At 46.9% G+C, this 18,539-nt stretch overlaps 1 non-coding gene across 1 annotated transcript; it reads left to right on the top strand.

Moving 5' to 3' along the window:
- The first annotated feature begins 11,531 nt into the window (after positions 1-11,531).
- On the top strand, positions 11,532-11,672 carry LOC141585740 (U4 spliceosomal RNA). Its single transcript, XR_012519395.1, has one exon. It is a non-coding gene; the product is annotated as a U4 spliceosomal RNA (small nuclear RNA).
- Positions 11,673-18,539: the final 6,867 nt, after the last annotated feature.

Below are 18,539 nucleotides of genomic sequence, written 5' to 3'. Positions count from 1 at the left end.
CCACACGGAGCTCTGGGGAAGCTCTCATGCATAATTTTGGGTTTACACTGCCCACACCCTTATGGTTTCATGGAAAAAAGTAGTATTTTCTCTTGTTGTACAAGGAGGATTTTTTTTTCTGTTGTTTCTCACAGGAAACTCAGATTCTTAGCCATGTAAATATCAATTCCCATGGCTGTGTCCTCGTGGCCTGGCATTTCTCCCACCTTCTGAGGTTAATTGGTTTCTGAAGACCTCCTCCTGGCCGGGCACAGTGGCTCACACCTGTAATCCCAGCACTTTGGGAGGCTGAGGTGGGTGGATCACAAGGTCAGGAGATCAAGACCATCCTGGCAACATGATGAAACCCTGTCTGTACCAAAAATGCAAAACTTAACCGGGCATGGTGGTGGACCCCTGTAATCCCAGCTATTCGGGAGACTGAGGCAGGAGAATTGCTCAAACCCAGGAGGCAGAGGTTGCAGTGAGCTGAGACTGCACTACTGCTCTCTGGCCTGGCGACAGAGTGAGACTAGGTCTCAAAAAAGAAAAGAAAAGAAAAGAAAAGAAAAGAAAACTCCTGAGTATTTGATGATATGCAGGGTTTTTTAATGTGTCAGCTACCATATGTTATTCTGGTTTTGTAGGAAACCATACATACTTTGTTTTTTAGACACAGGGTCTCATTCTGTCACCCAGGTTGGAGTGCAGTGGTGCAATTACTGCTCACTGCAGCCATGACCTCCGAGGCTCAAGCGATGCTCCTTCCTCAGCCTCCTCAGTAGCTGGGAGTACAGGTGCTCACCACCACACCCCACTTTCATGCTTACTTTTTTTTATAAGTGCATACTGAAGTATTTAGGAGTGAAATTTTGTGAGATCTGCAAATTACAATATTTCATAATATAAAAACATGAAGCAGACATGGCAACATATGAGTAACTGTTAAATCTGTTTTGTGTATGTGGGTATCATTATGCCATGCTCTGGACTGCATCTGGAAATGTTTTAAGTCAAAAAAGTAAAACTCTGCCTGAGAAAATTTTCCTAAGTTCCAAATGTCACTACCTTTACTTTTAGTGAGACAATATTTCTTCTTTTTTTTTTTGGAGGAGTCTTGCCCTGTTGCCCAGCCTAGAGTGCAGTGGTGTGATCTTGGCTCACTGTAACATCCACCTCCTGGATTGAAGCAATTCTCCTGCCTCAGCCTCCCAAGTAACTGAGATAACAGGCACCCTCCACCATGACCAGCTAATTTTTGTATTTTTAGTAGAGATGCTATTTTACCATGTTGGCCAGGCTGGTCTCAAACTCCTGACGTCAGGTGATCCACCTGCCTCAGCCTCACAAAGCACTGGGATTACAGGTGTGAGCCACCATGCATGGCTATTAATTTCTCATCTGAATTTCTGTTTGAATTGAAACAACAAAAAATCCTAATTTCGATAACATTATTTACATTTTTTACGTTAGCTGATAGAACCTGATGAGAGAAGGCAGCGTTTCCTCAACCTCACCCTGCAGTGGTGTGGCCTGCGACCTTCTGGACAGCATTGGGGGTGGGGATTTGCGGGGGTGTGAGTCCCCGGGCTGGCTCAGCAGTGCGGTTGGAGCCTTTTCGCAGAGGCTTCTTAGCTCCAAGCCTGATTGTCCACCCCAAGTCTCCTCAACAGCGAGAGGCACATTGTCTTGCTGTGTAGAGAATCTTAGCTCTTCTGTCTCCTGTCACATATTTTCAGGAGCTGGACAGCTCCCAGGTCTCATCCCCTGTCTCAGATATGACTTCTCAAGTCATACCCTGCTGCAGCATTTTGTTAGCCTGTTTTGTTGTTGTTCTTTGTTTGTTTTGAGATAGGGTTTCACTCTTCTTGCCCAGGCTGGAGTGCAGTGGCACAACCTCGGCTCACTGCAACCTCCGCCCTCCAGGTTCAAGCAATTCTCCTGCCTCAGCTTCCCGAATAGCTGAGATTACAGGCACCTGCCACCATGCCCAGCTAAGGTTTTTGTATTTTTAGTAGAGACGGGGTTTCACCATGTTGGCCAGACTGGTTTCAAACTCCTGACCTCAAGTGATCCACCCGCCTCAGCCTCCCAAAATGCTGGGATTACAGGCGTGAGCCACTGCACCCTGCCGAGCCTCTTTTGTGACAGTTGTGATTTGTTGGATCTAAGCCCAGTTTTGTTTTTACTCTGACTTGCTGTTTTATAAGCCGGCGGACTAGTTTAGACATTTTAACGGCATTACAGGGATGGGAAATCCCTGAGAAGAATTAGCCAACCAGGCAAGGTGTGTGGTAAGGGCATTGCATGGCATGTGGAAGTTTAGGTTATTTGGGATTACTAAGTTACAGCAATGGAATTTAGGAATGAATTAGACGAGTGAATGAATAAATGACTGATTAAAGAAGACTTACCTGAGGCCGGGTGCAGTGACTCACACCTGTAATCCCAGCACTTTGGGAGGCCCAGGTGGGCAGAGCAGGAATTTGAGACCAGCCTGACCTACATGGAGAAACCCCGTCTCTACTAAAAAAAAAAAAAAAGAAAAATACCAATTTAGCCTGGAGTGGTGGTACATTTCTGTGATCCCAGCTACTCGAGAGGCTGAGGCAGGAGAATCACTTGAACCTGAGAGGCGGAGGTTGCGGTGAGCCGAGGTTACGCCATTGTACTCCCTCCTGGGTGACAGGAGGGAAACGCCATCTCAAAAAAAAAAAAAAAAACGACTTATCTGTAATTCCGAGGCCCTCTGCCCTCACCTGGAGTCAGGGCAGGAAGGATGACAGGTGTGGATGGGAGGGCATCGCTGCAGGTGCTCTTCCATCTGGCTGGAAACCCTGTGTGGACAGGCAATGCAGCCACAGCAGCTGGTGCGCTTCCCTCCTTCAGGGTCTTCCTGAGTCCGGGGCCACACCATAGGCCGCACCTCAGGGAATCCAAAATGGAACATGAGAGACGTGTCGTCACAACTGAGCAATATGTACAGCAGTGGAGGTATCTAACAGGAAAGGCAGTTCTATGCTTTTGGAGGGGTTTGGGTGTTTTTCTTTTTTGAGACAGGGTCTCACTGTGCTGCCCAGGCTGGAGTGCGGTGGTGAAATCACTGCTCACTGCAGCCTCGACCTCCCAGGCTCAAGCAATCCTCCTGCCTCAAGCTCCCGAGTAGCTGGAAGTACAGATGTGTGTCACCAAATCCGGCTCATTTTTGTATTTTTTGTAGAGACAGGGGTTCTGCCATGTTGCCCAGGCTGGTCTAGAATTCCTGGTCTAAAGCAGTCCTCCTGCCAGCCTCTCAGAGTGCTGGAATTACAAGTGTGAGCCCCCGCACCTGGCCAATAGTATGGGTCGTCTTTGTTTTGTTATTTGATATAGATTGAATAATAGAGGCTTTAAGTTAACACACTTGTGGATAATTAACATGGTTGAAAGAGTGGTTTTGAATGATAAAAAGTTTTTGGTTTGGGGCCCAGAGAAAACACCCTTCACGTGTTATTCCCCTTTGACCTCCTGCTGAGAGGGCTGTTCAGTACAGGGGTTACAGGAGTCAACAGTTAGAATAGAGACAAAGGGATGTGGGTAAACAGGCCACTGGGGAAGCTTGATTGTCCCTACCTTTCACCCTACGACTTTTATGAACTTTACGCTAAAATTTTAGCGTAAAGAACTGGTTGCCTTTAGCCCATTCCATTAAAACCTTTTGGCCAGCCAGGCATGGTGGCTCAAGCCTGTAATCCCAGCACTTTGGGAGGCTGAGGCAGGTGGATCACGAGGTCAAGAGATCAAGACCAGCCTGGTCAACATCGTGAAACCCCATCTCTACTAAAAATACAAAAAATTTGCTGGGCATGGTGGTGCGTGCCTGTAGTCCCAGCTACTCAGGAGGCTGAGGCAGGAGAATTGCCTGAACCCAGGAGGCAGAGGTTGCAGTGAGCAGAGATCGCGCCATTGCACTCCAGCCTGGGTAACAAGAGCGAAACTTCATCGCAAAAAAAAAAAAAAAAAAAAAAAAAAAAAACACCTTTCGGCCTGCCAAAAGGTTTGAGACTATAAATTTCTAACTTTCCCTAATATTTTCCTCCTGTTTTGCCAGCCACCCCGAGTAAATCCCAACGCATGGTGAAAACCACATTTGGAATATTTTAGCTGCTGGCTGTGTGGAAAATCACTTGGATCCCCAGTGTTTAACAATAAAAAGACAAGTATTTATACTGAAGAGCACAGAATTTTGTGACTATAATAAAAGATAATATGAGAGACTCCTGGCAAAATTAGATGCATGAAAATGCTCATACATAGATTGCAGACAAACATCTGTACATGTTAATGGAAGTGCCAGTCACACTTTGGATCTTGTAATCAGGAGGCCATCATCGCACCCTGTGAACGTGAGAACCTAGTTCCAAATCAGCTACTGCCAACAAGCTTGGGTCAGGTGCTTGGTCACAGCCTCCGCTAGCCTCGTAATCTTTGTCTTTTATTTTTATTTTTGAGATGGAATCTTGCTCTGTTGCCCAGGCTGAAGTGCAGTGGAGCGATCTCGGCTCACTGCAACTTCTGCCTCCCAGGTGTTGAAAATTCGTGCTTTGAATGAAGAGACCCCCCCCAGACAGGATTTGTGTGGGTAATGTGGCTGTTTATTCACCTGGGTGCAGGTCGGCTATGGGTGAAAAGGGTGTTAGCAAAGTGCAGTGGGATGGGAGTTGGTTTTACAGGTTTGGGGCGGGCGGTGGAAAGTCACAGAGTGAGATCAGTTACTGGTGGGGTAGGGGCAAGGAGTGTACATGACCCCAAGTTCAGTTACAGTGGCCGCTGGGGTGAGGCAGAAGAGCAGTTAAGATGACAGGATGGGTGAGAGGCATTCACATTATCATAAGAACAGTTGGAATGGCAGGGTTGGGTGAGGGGCTTACCTGGGGAAGCTCCGCTGGGCACTCAGGGACAATGGTGAACACAGGTTGGGGAGTGGGAGACAATCAGCCCAGGCAGGCAGGACGTCAGGCCTGCATATGGAGACCTGACATACCTGTCTTTATCTATATAGAGAGAAAGAATTAGAGAAGAGGGGGTGAGCACAGGTTTCTGGGGGTGAGGATGAAGTTTCTTAAGGTTACTTTGTGCCTGACAGGGGACTGCGGGGGCACGTAAAATATTTTTTTTGAGCGGGGGAGACAGGGTGGAAATGGGAACAGGACAGGTGTGCAAATAAGGAAGGTCTGGACAATACATTCTGCCTTACGAATGCTTAAGCTGCTGGGGGACTTAGAGGCACTCCGCGGTACTGTGGGTCATCCAGAGCAGCATCGGCTGATTTGTGGTCACCTGGATGCGGTTTTGTATGATTTGGGAGACTAAACAGAAGATATAGGGTCCGAACGGGAGAAGAAGAAAGATGGGTTTAAAGGAGTAAGGATTGGGAGGAGCCGTGACTCCAGTTAGGCAGCATCCAGCCCAACCAGCCAGGTCCAGAATAACCATTTGCCTGATTTGTGTGCTTTTGGGCTCTGTCTCTTCATTAATTGATGTCATTAAATATGAGGTCATGCTGCTTTACATATTAACAACATTTTTTCTGGAGCTTTGGACCTGAAAGCCAAGGGAACCAGCAAGGGCTGCTGCTGTTACAGGGCTTGGTGGGGTAACTGTGTGCAGCGAGAACTTTTGTTTTCATGGCATGTGAGGAAGCATGCGGTATCTATAAGCAAACACTCACTTTTATTAACAAGATTGTGTTTGAGCAGAGAACGGGAGCCACATGAAGAGTGAAATGTCAGCTGTAATTGCCTGGAGGAAACGTGTAAACCGGCAACTTAAAGAAAAGCAGGGCATGTAAAAGTAAATGAGTGCAGTGAATTTGGGCTCAGTTAGGAAATAATAGAAACAGACATTTTGAGGTGTGGTTTAAGCAGTAGGGGTGACTGCTTAAAGCTGGAGAAGGCGAGAGGCTAAAGGTAAGTGTGTGAGGTGTAAAGACAAAACTTTGGAGGCAGTGAGAGCAGGAGGGTAAGTGGGGCAGAGCCTGTGACTTTGAGGGATTCTAAGAGTATCAGGGCAGCAGCTGCTGTTGCATGTTGTCATGAGGGCCTGCCCAGGGCTGTGAGCTTAAGTTGTTTGGATAAAAAGGCTGCAGGCCATGGGCCTGGATCCTGTGTGAGAATCCTGACCACACAGCCCTGGACTTTAGCAGTATAGAATGAAAAAGTGTTGAGACAGGTTGGGGAGAGCTAGGGAGGGAGTAGTTTTTAGAGCTGTTTTTTAAGGAGCAAAAGGAGGAGTGAGGAAAGGATTTGGGATTAATAGGGTTGGATACGTTTTCTTTAGTGAGTTTATACAATGGCTCAGTTAGAATAGCAAAACCTGGTATCCTGAGGTGAAGTAGCAACCACACCCAGGAAGGAGATAAGCTGTTGTTTGGTGGAGGGGGTTGGGGTTTGGGAAATTTACTGGATGCGGTTGGCAGGGGGAGCATGTGTATGCTGGCAAAAGATTATAAAAGATGGGAAGAAATTTGGGCTTCGGAAGGGGATATATGATGCCCCTTTGAGTACAGATACCGAAGAAGCAGACGGGTGAATTAAAAGGCCATGTTTCAACAGACAGGTGATAACAGGCTTTACTTTTAAAAGCTGTTGTGGGATGGGGTACAGGGCTGGGCAGGGTAAGGGTGGTTAGGTTCTAAGGCGATGAGAAGGGGTGAGTGACTTGTAGCAACGGATGGGAAGGTGGTGTTTTACACCCAGGCTTAAGGTTGGGGGACATAAGGGGAGCTATTGAGGGAGGTATGGGTTTGGGGAGGAGGGCGGCAATGAGGTGTTGAAGAGGGAGCCCCAGGCATCTCAGATCAACTTCCCTTTTCCTAAGACTGTAAACTTCACCTTTTCATTCCCAAGACTGTAAACTGAAGCCCTTTTCATATATAATTCCTTAGACTGTAAACTGAAACTCTTTTCATATGGAATTCCTAAGAAGGTAGACTGAGACCCTTTTCATATGTTAAGCTATAAACCTAAGATTCTTCCAGGTAACATCTAAAGTATAAGCCTATATAAAGAGGGAAACTTCTTTTGTTAGGCGAGCTTGGATATTAGGCAAATATGCCACCTGGCTTCTGGCCGAATAAACTCCTTCCTCCAATATTCGGTGTTCAAGAGATCTGTTTCCTGTGGCCGCTCCTGCAACAGTGTAGCTGTAGCCCAGGAACAGTCAAGGAGGCAGACAATTTCCCTAGGATATCCCGGCCTAACAGGGAAACCGGACAGGTGGGGATGATTAGGAAAGAACGTGGAAGGGAGTGCTGGCCTGATTGGCACCACATGTGGGGAGTTATGAGAGGCCTGGAGGCCTGGCCGTCAATTTCCACAACAGCATGGCGGCCAAGGGGACAGATCCTTGAAAAGAAGGCAGCATGGGGTGGGTGCCTCGGTGCTGATTAAGAAGGAGATGGACTTGCCCTCCACGTAAGAGTTACCCTAAGTTTGGCATCTGTGAACGTCCAGGGGGCTTCTGAGATGGTCGGGCAGCATCAGTCTTTAGCCACCAAGCCGAGGGTTGGAGCTTCAAGAGCTCTGGGAGCAGCGACCTGAGTTGGACAGTCGACTTTCTGTGGGGGCCCCGCACAGACGGGGCAGGGCTCAGGAGGAGTCCCAGGCTGCGGGCATTCCTGGGCCCAGTGGCCAGGTTTCCGACACGTGAAGCAAGGTCTGGGGGGTCGGCTGGAGCCGCTACAGTCCGGGTGCTCTGAAGTCTCTGTGAGCCGGTGGCGTGGCTGGGGTTTGTCTTACTGAGGAGGCAGCGTCTGCAGTTCTGAGGTGTGCAGCTGGGCAGATTTCTCCATGTTATTGAACACCTTGAAGGTAGGGTTGCCTAATTCCTGTTGCTGTGTTTGAGGGCCAGATTTTAATTTTTGTACCTTTTTGTGATGTTGGGGTTGACTGGGTGATAAAATGCACATAAAGCATTTTTTAGGGGTGAGAGTGGAAGTAAGGATGGCATTTAAGTCACTCCAGGTGAGAGTATTGGACTGGGTGAAGTATTGGAGGATCTGAAGAAAAGGATCCTAACCAGTGGTCGATTTGGGAAAGGTCAGATAAAGGGAAGAAATGTCACCCTAACTGTGCCTTTGGCTCCAGCCACCTCTGGAAGGGGGATTGTCAGGCATGGGTGCAGGACAAAGCCGCAGGACTAATTGTAAGCTGGGTGGGGAGGTGGGGAGGTGACAGGAGGGGCATGAGGAGGTGGGTTGTGGGCAGAGGAAGAGGAGGAAGGCTCTGGGGTGGGGTTAGGTCCTGGATGAGGGCCTGGTTCACAGGCAGGAAGGAGAAAGGTTGGAAGGTTGATGGACAGGGAGGATTTTGACTAACCTACAGAGGAAGGAGGGGCAGACGGAAGCGAAGAGAAGTAGACTAGAGATTAGGGAGGGATTGGTGTGTAAAAAAAATGCCTGAACTTAGGGAATTTCAGACCATTTGCCCATGTTGTGATGAAAATTGTCTTAATTTCATAAAATAGAGGTGAAAGGTGCCAATTTTTTGCCAGTTGGAGCCATTGTTTCACTTGTATTGCGACCATGCAGTGGCCCAGTAAAGAGAACGCAGTGTTTACAGAGACGTTTGGGTTTTAAGTTAGGGCACAGTTGGAGAGGTTTGAGGTTCTTTAAACACAGGCCAGCGGAGAGGAGGGAGGGATAGAGGATGGACGATTGCCCATGGTTCTGGAAAGATGGCAGAGACAAGGAGAACAGGCATGCATCCCAGCCGCTCAACAGGCGTCCCTCAGTGAGCCTGCGTTGAACCTCGTCGTTGGTGAGCAGTCAAAAAAAGCATCTTGAATGTTGACCTGCCACCAATATCGGCCCTGAGCCTGGTGGGTGAGTGACTAGGGTGAACGTCTCCATGATAGTCAAACTCCTGGGGAAACTGGGTACAAGGATCCATGACCTACATAGGGTTTTTTGGGTCCCAAACCTCATGGAAGAACCTGGTTTACCTGATTTTCCTTGTGTTTGTGGTGGAAAAACGATGAAACTGAAAGGGGGAGGAAGTGGAAAGGAAAAGATGAAAGAATGAGAAAGCAAAAAAGTGTGACTGCTTACCAAAACAGCCAGTGGTGTGTGTTTGGGCTGGTCTGATGACTGGGGTCGGGTTGGTAGGTCAATCTCTTCATGGAAGGAGCACAAGAGCAGGGACAGGGGTTTGGTCTCCTGTAGGAGTTCCTCCATCCTGGGTTTTGGTACCAAAATGTTGAAAATTCACGCTTTGAATGAAGAGACCCCCCAGACAGGTTTTGTGTGGGCAACGTGGCTGTTTATTCACCTGGGTGCAGGTCGGCTAAGGCCGAAACAGCGTTAGCAAAGGGTAGTGGGATAGGAGTTGGTTTTACAGGTTTGGGGCGGGCAGTGGAAAGTCACAGAGTAAGATCAGTTACAGCGGTGGGTAGGGGCAAGGAGTGTACATGACCCCAAGTTCAGTTACAGTGGCGGTGCGGTGAGGCAGAAGAGCAGTTAAGATGACAGGATGGGTGAGAGGCATTCACATTATCATAAGAACAGTTGAGATGGCAGGGTTGGGTGAGGGGCTTGTCCGGGGAAGCTCCGCTCGACACTCGGACAATGGTGAACGCGGGGCGCAGGGGTTGGGAGACGATCAGGAGGTAAGCAGGACTTCAGACTTTCAGGTTTCAGGTTTACCTATGAAGATCTGACACCGGGTTTAAGCAATTTCCTGCCTCAGTCTCCCGAATAGCTGGGATTATCAGTGCCCGCCACCACGCCCGGCTAATTTTTGTGTTTTCAGTAGAGACTGGGTTTCTCCATCTTGGCCAGGCTGGTCTTGAACTCCTGACCTCATGATCCACCTGCCTCAGTCTCCCAGAGTGCTGGGATTACAGGTGTGAGCCACCGTGCCTGACCACCTCATAGTCTTTGAAATACAGGGGCAGAAGTATTCTTCCCAGGGCGGTCCAGGGTCCAGTGAGACGAGTTATCAGGTCTCTCAGCAGAGTGACTTGGACAAGGAAGAGGCTCCACAGCTGTCCTCTTTCTACAGTTGCTCAGAGCGATTGTGAGTGAGACTGGAAAGTAGCCCAGGTGGGAGAGTGGCCGTGTGCAGGGAGGAGGTGACCTGGTGAGAGAGCCAAGCATCTAAGATCACCGCCCCCTCGACTTCCAAACTGCATTTCAATAGAAGTAAAGGCTGCCGACCGGGTGCCACCTTATAGATCGCAGGCTTGGCGTGGGGGAATCTTTCCGGAGGCATTGTTTTAACTTACACGAATTCAAGCCCCCACCCCACACCTACTCCATGCACCAAGACCCTTTCCCATGTAATTTCCAGAACTGTAACCCCAAGACCCTTTCACGTGTCGTATCTGGAGTTGTCAGCCTCTGTAAAGCCGGGCTTCTGATTGTTAGACGAGATTGGCCACCAGGCAGTTACGCCGCCTTGCTCCAGCGCGCCCTCTGCTGGTGGCCGGGGCACTGCAGGGCCCTCGTGCTCACAGCGCTGGCCGAGGCCGCGCGCCCTGTGGTGGCCATCCCGCTGCACCACTTGAAGTCGGAGCGCGGAGTGTTCAGCGCCCTCGTTCTGGAAATGCAAACTGATGCAGAGCCCACTAGCCCGTGTGTTTCCAAAAAGGAAGAAGGGACAATTAACTGGAAACCATAGGAATGAGATAAACATGGATGCACGTTTTACAACTGATGGAAAAATTCACTCAACATAGTCTTTGCACTTAAAATGCAAAACTGTAAGAGGCATCTTAACCACAGTGACTTTATTTTAAATAAAAGCTTTAGAAAAAGCTAAATCTGGGCAGGGTGCAGGGCTCAGGAATGTAATCCCAGCACTCTGGAAGGCCAAGGCGGGAGGATCACTTGAGATCAGGAGTTCAAGACCAGGCTGGGAAAATAGCGAGATCCCCATGCCTACAAAAAATATAAAAATTAGCTGGCGTGGTGGCTCGTGCCTGTGGTCCCAGCTACCCAGGAGGCTGCGGTGGGAGGATCGCTTGAGCCCAGGAGTTTGAGGCCGCATTCAGCCAGCCATGATCACACCACTGTACTCAAGCCTGGGAGACAGAGTGAGACACACACTCACTCTCTCTCTCTCTCTCTCTCTCGCTCTCTCTCTCTCTCTCTCTCTCTCTCACACACACACACACACACACACACCGGTTAAATCTGTCGGATCATATATTTAGGGATTGAGCACCTTTGGTTATAAAATATTTATGGTTGCAGGAACAAGTTAATAACTAAATAAAGACCCAAAACTTATAAAAATATACCAGTACTTTAAGCCAAAAGTATTCTTAATTTAAAAATAAGTTTTAAAGGTAATAGTACACTAATAAATTATTGTTAAAATCAATAATAACAAAGAAAAGTAGCAATACTAATAGCCTGACACAAACTGATTATAATCCTTCATAAGAGACAACACTATTCTTAATAACCTATATAAACGAATATTAAGTAATTTTGTTTGTACGTTAATGTCTGGCCATCAGCATGGCTAACATGGTGAAACTCAGTCTCTACTAAAAATTAAAAAAAAAATAGCTTTGCACAGTGGCAGTATTGTAGCCAATGAGGTTTATCTGAGGTATGATTATGGCTAATTGAAAACTTTTCCCAATACCCCACAATGATGACTGGAAATATAGTCGGCATTGGCAATTTTTGGAAGTTTCTACAGGAATGGAATTTTAAAATTAAATAAAAAAATAAAAATAAAATGGAAAAGAAATACAAAAAGATTAGCTGGATGTGGTGGTGCACACCTGTAATCCACCTACTTGGGAGGTTGAGGCAGGAGAATCCTTAAACCCAGGAAGCAGAGGTTTTAGTGAGCCGAGATCATGTTTTACAAGAGTAAAACTCCGTCTCAAAAAAATTTTTTTTTCTTTAAAACAGGTGTGTTCCTCCTCTTGCTTTCTGAGGACTCCCTGCTCTGTCACTTAGTAGTGGCTAAGAAACCCTTTTAACGTCACTAGACTGTGCGACTTGCCATAAATTCCATTTCGTGTGAGATCCAAAATCCTGTTGCTGGGGCCTGGGACAAGACCTCTCTTCTGGAGACAAAATTATCCTAATTCTTTTCTTTTTTTTTGAGACAGTCTTGCTCTGTTGCCCAGGCTGGAATAAAATGGTGTGATCTCGGCTCACTGCAGCCTGTGCCTTCCAGGTTCAAGTGATTCTCCTGTTTCAGCCTCTTGAGTAGCTGGGATTACAGGCGCCTGCCACCACACTGGCTAGTTTTTGAATTTCTAGTAGAGACAGGCTTTTCCAATGTTGGCCAGGCCAGTTTCGAACTCCTGACCTTAGGTGATCCACATGTGTCAGCTGCCTAAAGTACTGGGCTTATAGGTGTGAGCTACCTTGCCTGGCCGGCTTGTATCCTTGGTGATTGCTTGGATATGGAGGGTGGAGGAGGAGGCGTGTCATGCAGATATCGCTCTTGGATTACCACCTGGGATATTAGGCACAAGCCTCTATTATTGGTTCGAACCCTAAGAGCGCCAGCAAACAGCTTGAGGTGGTGTGGAGCAACATGCTGTTTTCATGAGTGCCTGGGTGCAGACGGGCTGAGGCCTAAAAGGGTGTCAGCCCCAAGTGAGGGTGAGGCTGGGGTTTTCTAATCTCCTGTAAATGGAACGTGTTCCAGTCTGATGTAACTGCTCTATGGTACCTAGACAGCCTCTCTCCTGATATTCAGGGGCTCCTTGTCTTCCGGCCTGCCCTTTTCTGGCTTCTGCTGGCTTGCTGACCCATGCTGCTGGTGCACGCGGTCTTGTACCTTGGGACCGAGCCTAAGGAGGGAGGAGTTACCCCCAAGTTGTCAGGCCCCGGGGAGAATCTTTCATTAGAGAGAGTAGGCTGGCTGATTCTTCTTTGTTAGGCACAACTTGGTTTTGCAGGTGCAGTGGGGTGCCTCAAGCCAAAAGCTTTACTCCTGGTATGGGCCAGACCCCAGGTGGCCGTTCCTGTGACTGCCAGGCCACTTTGAGGCTGAGAAACAGTTTTTATCTGGCCTCTGTCCTGCATATGTTTACGATGCCTTCTCTGTTTTGGCATATCTGGTGGTCCACCAGATAGGATCCCATGAAGAGATCTCAAAGGTTGTTAGTCCACTGCGTTTATCACATCAGTTCCACAATCAAAGATGTATAAAATATAGAGGAGTATTTAGTGATAAGGCTGATGGTGCACCTGTGCTAGGCAGTGTTTCAGTTCCTTGAGACACCAAGGAGTTGAGACAATCCTTTGCCTTAGAGTTTTGCCTCTCTAAGTACTGCTATTGTGAGCTGTGTGTGTTAAAATGTCTGATTTATCAGGCGGGATCTGGGCTGTCTGTAAGCTTAGGTGAGGGGAGGCTGGTGTCCAGCAAGTATCCAGTACCCCTCAACATCCCAGTTCTTCTCCACCAATCTTCCAATTCTAGGACTGATACGGAGGCCCTCAGAGTGACTTAAGAGGGGAAGTAGTCAGTGTGCTCTGTGGCTAGCTTGTTTGGGGGCGTACATTTTAAATTCTCTCCCGAAAAAACGTTGGAAACAAGTAGTGTTTCAGCTTGAGTTTCTCATAAATGGCTAGCAGTCGTATAAACCAGAGCATGCATACCACAGGGCAACATGAGGGTCCCTCTACCAGCCTTTCTCCCAGTGGCCTAAGTGGGTATCTACACAGAACAATGTGTGCAGCCTCACTGTGTGAAAGTCCAGTGCTTTGTGCTTGGAGTGTCATCAGGGAAGTGTCAACTTGGAAGGTTGCCGAGCTGCTGCGGAGGGAAGGAGGGGGCGTGTAGTGCTGCTGGGTCTGCGTCTCGCTCTGTGACATGAGGCATGAGATAGCCTTGGTCTTATGAAGACCTTGGGTGTCCCAGCTCACTTCAGCCCTGAGCAGCCTGATGCAGGTGCTGGGCCCTGGTTCTGGAGGTGACAATATAGCGTGGGCTTCCACTGCATGGCTGGCACAGTGGGCATTCAGGTGCCTATTTGGGGACTACTATGGAGTCCTGTGCCAGATGCAGTGGTGCACAGCTGGGAGCCAAGGGTCCCTGCTTTTGCTAGAGAATCTGAGCAGATGTAAAGGGTTAAGGTTAGTGGTAGGGTTAGGGGTTAAGTTTAGGGTTGGTGTTGGGGTTTGGGGGTTGGGGTCAAGGGTCAGGGCTAAAGAGTAGGATGAGGAATTGGGGTAGGGGTAGGGTTAGGGTCACAGGGTTAGGGTTTAGGGTTAGAGGTTAAGGAGGTGAGGGTGAGGGTAATCAGATTACTAAAAGCAATTCTGCTTCACTTCAATAACAACCTTCTCCAACTCATTTTGTCTCCACAAACTTATTTTTCCAAGAAGAATCCCAGGCTTCTTAAAGCACCCAGTGACTTTTCACACCTTAAATCTGTGAAATTCTGTCTTCTGCCATATGCATAGTTCAAACATACAAGGCAAGGCAAAGCCAGACGCATTCCTGAAGGGACCCGAAAAATTCCTCTCTTTCTCTCTCTGGAACAAAATGAATTCCTCTGTTTCTCTTTTTGGACAAAAATGAATTATCTGGACCATCAGTGCTAACCTTCAAAAGCCAAACCCATTTGTGAGATCTTTAAAACTACTGTATACCCAAGTGTTTATATTTATATGATATTAATTTAGTATTTCTATTAATATAAGGGAAAATGTTTAAATCTGTCTACGCCACATGTACCTCTGGCTTATTGCCCAGTTAATTGTCGCCTCAGGCTAAACTTTGGTTTCTGTCTCTAATTTTTGTCGGAAAGAATATAACTGATCTCAAAACATCTGCTTTTTTTTTTTTTTTTTTTTTTGAGGCGGAGTTTCGCTCTTGTTACCCAGGCTGGAGTGCAATGGCGCGATCTCACCTCACTGCAACCTCCGCCTCCTGGGTTCAGGCAATTCTCCTTCCTCAGCCTCCTTAGTAGCTGGGATTACAGGCACGAGCCACCATGCCCAGCTAATTTTTTGTATTTTTAGTAGAGACGGGGTTTCATGATGTTGACCAGGATGGTCTCGATCTCTCGACCTCGTGATCCACCCGCCTCAGCCTCCCAAAGTGCTGGGATTACAGGTTTGAGCCACCGCACCCGGCAAAACATCTGCTTTTATTTTAGGGACTCATGCTGCCATCTCCATTCCTCCCTCTTTTCTTTTGGTCTGTGCAGAGTTCTTTAATGTGAACATTTTGACCGCTTTAATGCTCCCATGTCCACTGTTAGCACATTCAGACTAACCCAACCAAGGCTGTCATCTTAGGCCAGGAATTTTTTTAGGGATCTTTATTTTGCTGTGATACGGTTGGCACTCCTTTGACTCACTGTATCACCCTAGAGTTCTTTTCATTTTAGGAGCCCAAGAGGGCAGAAAAAGAAGTAGGTGAGCAATCAAACCTGAGTAGGGAGAGAGTCCCGTTGTGTTAAGCAACATTGCAGAACATCGTATGTAGCAATCTAGCAGATGAGCCACCTGGCTGCTGAGCACACATGCCCGCTTGCTGCCGTGAACTCAGACTCCCTCATCATTAGTCTTTTCTATCTCTGGAGGGAATTATAAGGGCCACTTATTAGCCTGTAAGTCATAGAGAGTTAAAGGTGTTTCCCCAAAACGCTGAGGACAGAATGAAAGGTGAGGAGTGTTAGCCACAGCTCAGAAGTGCAGGAAAGTCTTTGGATGTGGGTTGTTGGAGAAATGCAGGTCTTTTTTCTTTTGGAAGACTCCCTAGAATGGGGTCAAGAACTCTGCCCATTCTAGGATGAATAATTGGTATATTAGACACCCTCAGATATTTATCCCAAGCCTTCATTTAGGGTTCTTTTTTTTTTTTTAACAATGGTTTATTAAGTGAAAGGAAGTAGCACTTTGCTTATCCAACATAGATCATTTTACACTGTGCCCTAGTAGACAGAACATCAGCTTTGTGACCACAGACCTCAGTTTAAGGCCTGGCTCTACCACTTTTTGCCTGGAAAATTTATGGCAGCTTCTTAACTCCCAGTACTTGCCTCACAGTAGTATTGGGGTCCGTGTGTGACAGTAACCTTCTGTTTGACTTTGGGAAACTTAACCCCTAAGCCTCAGAGGCTTCATTTCTTAAATGCATTTAGGGTTCTTAATGAGTTTGTTCAGCCATCACAGTCTCAAATGCTAAGTAGGACATTGGAATCTCTCCACAGTCCAAATTAGCACTGTCTTTTAAAGTTGAGTTTCTCATTATTCTCACCTGACATACCTTATGTCAGGTATGACATGCTAATAACACATTGTGCTCACTGTTACCTTTGCAACAAGACTTGAACTTTACTTAGCCTGGAGGAGTGCACTTCACATGTCCAGACCCAGTTCTGACTCATTCTTCAGCCCTACGTCAGTCAGTGTGGGCTGGTTAAACCACAGTGACAAACAACCTCCAAGTTTCAGTGGCTCAAAAATCTTCTTCCTCATTTATTTGCATCTCATCATGGGTCAGGCGAGTGGTCGCTCTGTGCTGTGTCATCCTAACACAGGTATCGAGGCTGAAGGAGGTACCATCAATAATATCCCCATTGCTCTAGAAAAGACAAAAAGCATACTGGATAGAACTCTTTCTTGGATATTACTCCTGAAAAAGTCACATATTATTTCTTCTCACCTGCGATGGCAAAAAAAAAAAAAAAAATTATGTGGCCATGCAAAAATTTAAGTAGGTAGGATGGAACACTCAGAATGCATTAATAAAAAATGAACTGAAAATATGTGGAGAACAGCGCCAATGACTCTCGTGAATGCTAACATGCATTCCTGACAACCCAGTGCTGCTACCCTTCACACTTCTGTCTTGCAAAGTATTAGAACTTTTTATCTGAAGCCATGCCACTCACAGGGACTGCAGAATACACAATGACATCTCCTTTAGGATGTCCTTAGAGAATTCAAGGAAAAGAAGTTAAATAACCAAAAAGTGCTTTTGGGTACAGCTGTTTAGCACTAGAGGGTAAGATTAGAGAGAGATTGTAGTGATAATAATAGGGTTAGAATTGGGGTCTGGGTCAGGGTCAGGGCTGGAAGTATGGTTAGAGTTGGGGTCAAGGTCAGGGTCAAGATAAAAGTCAGGGTCAAATTTTCAAAGATAGGGTCAGAATTATAGACCAGGGTATGGATCAGGGTTTAGGGTCAGGGTCAAAGTCTAGAGATGGGGTTAGGATTAGAAGCAGAGCTTTGTTCTCCTCAGGACCCACCTGAGGAGAGGCCATGGCTTTGGAGCACCTGGTAGCGTGTCCACAATGACGACCAAAGTTTTGTTCTCCTCAAGTCTGACCTGGGGAGACATGACTGCAGGCCACGTGAGGAAGGTGAGGCAAAAGCTTCCTGTCTGCTCCCCGTGTGCAGAGGAAGGAACTCCAACACTGGCTTTACTTTCACACATTATATTCTACAAGTCTTGTTTTCAGAAGCATCCCTTGCCTGAGGCTTTGGCTGCTCATCATCTTAGCGTGCCCTAACGTATTGTAAGATTTGGGTTTGTTTTTTGGGGTGAGGTCTTCATATAGAGAAAGGAGAAACACTTAGAGCCACCATCAGGACAGCTGGGATAAAAGCTCAGGATGGGCAGTTGCCTTTCAAGTCACCCATATCCTGAGGCTTGAGGAAACATGTCCACCCCCTGTAAACACTTTTATTGATGTTTTAATTACTCATTTTTCTTACAGCATTAAAGTAGTCAAAATAGGCATATTAAAAAAATAAAAAGTAGGCATATTAAAACTTGCAACATTATTTAAATTTAAATATATTATTCATACCTCATCAACATTTTTATTTTGTTGAGAAAGTCTAAGGTTAATTGGCAGTATAGTTTTAATAGTAGATAGAATAATGTGTGTTTTACAAACATTAACATCCTACATTACATGTATAAACCCCAAAAATCTGAGCCAGGCCTTAGATTTTTTTAGGGAGTTTATTTTGCCAAGTTTGATGATGCACGCATCTCATGAGGTCCCGACAACATGTGCCCCAGGTGGGAGGAGCACAGCTTGGTTTTTTTTTTTTTTTTTTTTTTTTTTTTTGAGACGGAGTTTCGCTCTTGTTACCCAGGCTGGAGTGCAATGGCGCCATCTCGGCTCACCGCAACCTCCGCCTCCTGGGTTCAGGCAATTCTCCTGCCTCAGCCTCCTGAGTAGCTGGAATTACAGGCACGTGCCACCATGCCCAGCTAATTTTTTGTATCTTTAGTAGAGACGGGGTTTCACCATGTTGACCAGGATGGTCTCGATCTCTTGACCTTGTGATCCACCCGCCTCGGCCTCCCAAAGTGCTGGGATTACAGGCTTGAGCCACCGCGCCCGGCACACAGCTTGGTTTTATACATTTCAGGGAGACATGAGACATCAATGATTATGTGTAAGATGTACATTGGTTCAGTCCAGAAAGGTGAGACAACTTGAAAAGAAGGCCAAACAGGGGGCTTCCAGATCATAGGTAGATCAAGATGAATGATTTCATTCATTTGAGTTGCTGATTTCCCTTTCCAAATGAGGCATTCAGATATGCATTTATCTCGGTGAGCAGATGGGTG

The sequence above is a fragment of the Saimiri boliviensis genome, chromosome 9, assembly GCF_048565385.1.
Source record: "Saimiri boliviensis isolate mSaiBol1 chromosome 9, mSaiBol1.pri, whole genome shotgun sequence".
In the NCBI taxonomy this organism is placed as follows: domain Eukaryota; kingdom Metazoa; phylum Chordata; class Mammalia; order Primates; family Cebidae; genus Saimiri; species Saimiri boliviensis.
This window is presented reverse-complemented; position numbering and strand designations above follow the sequence as displayed.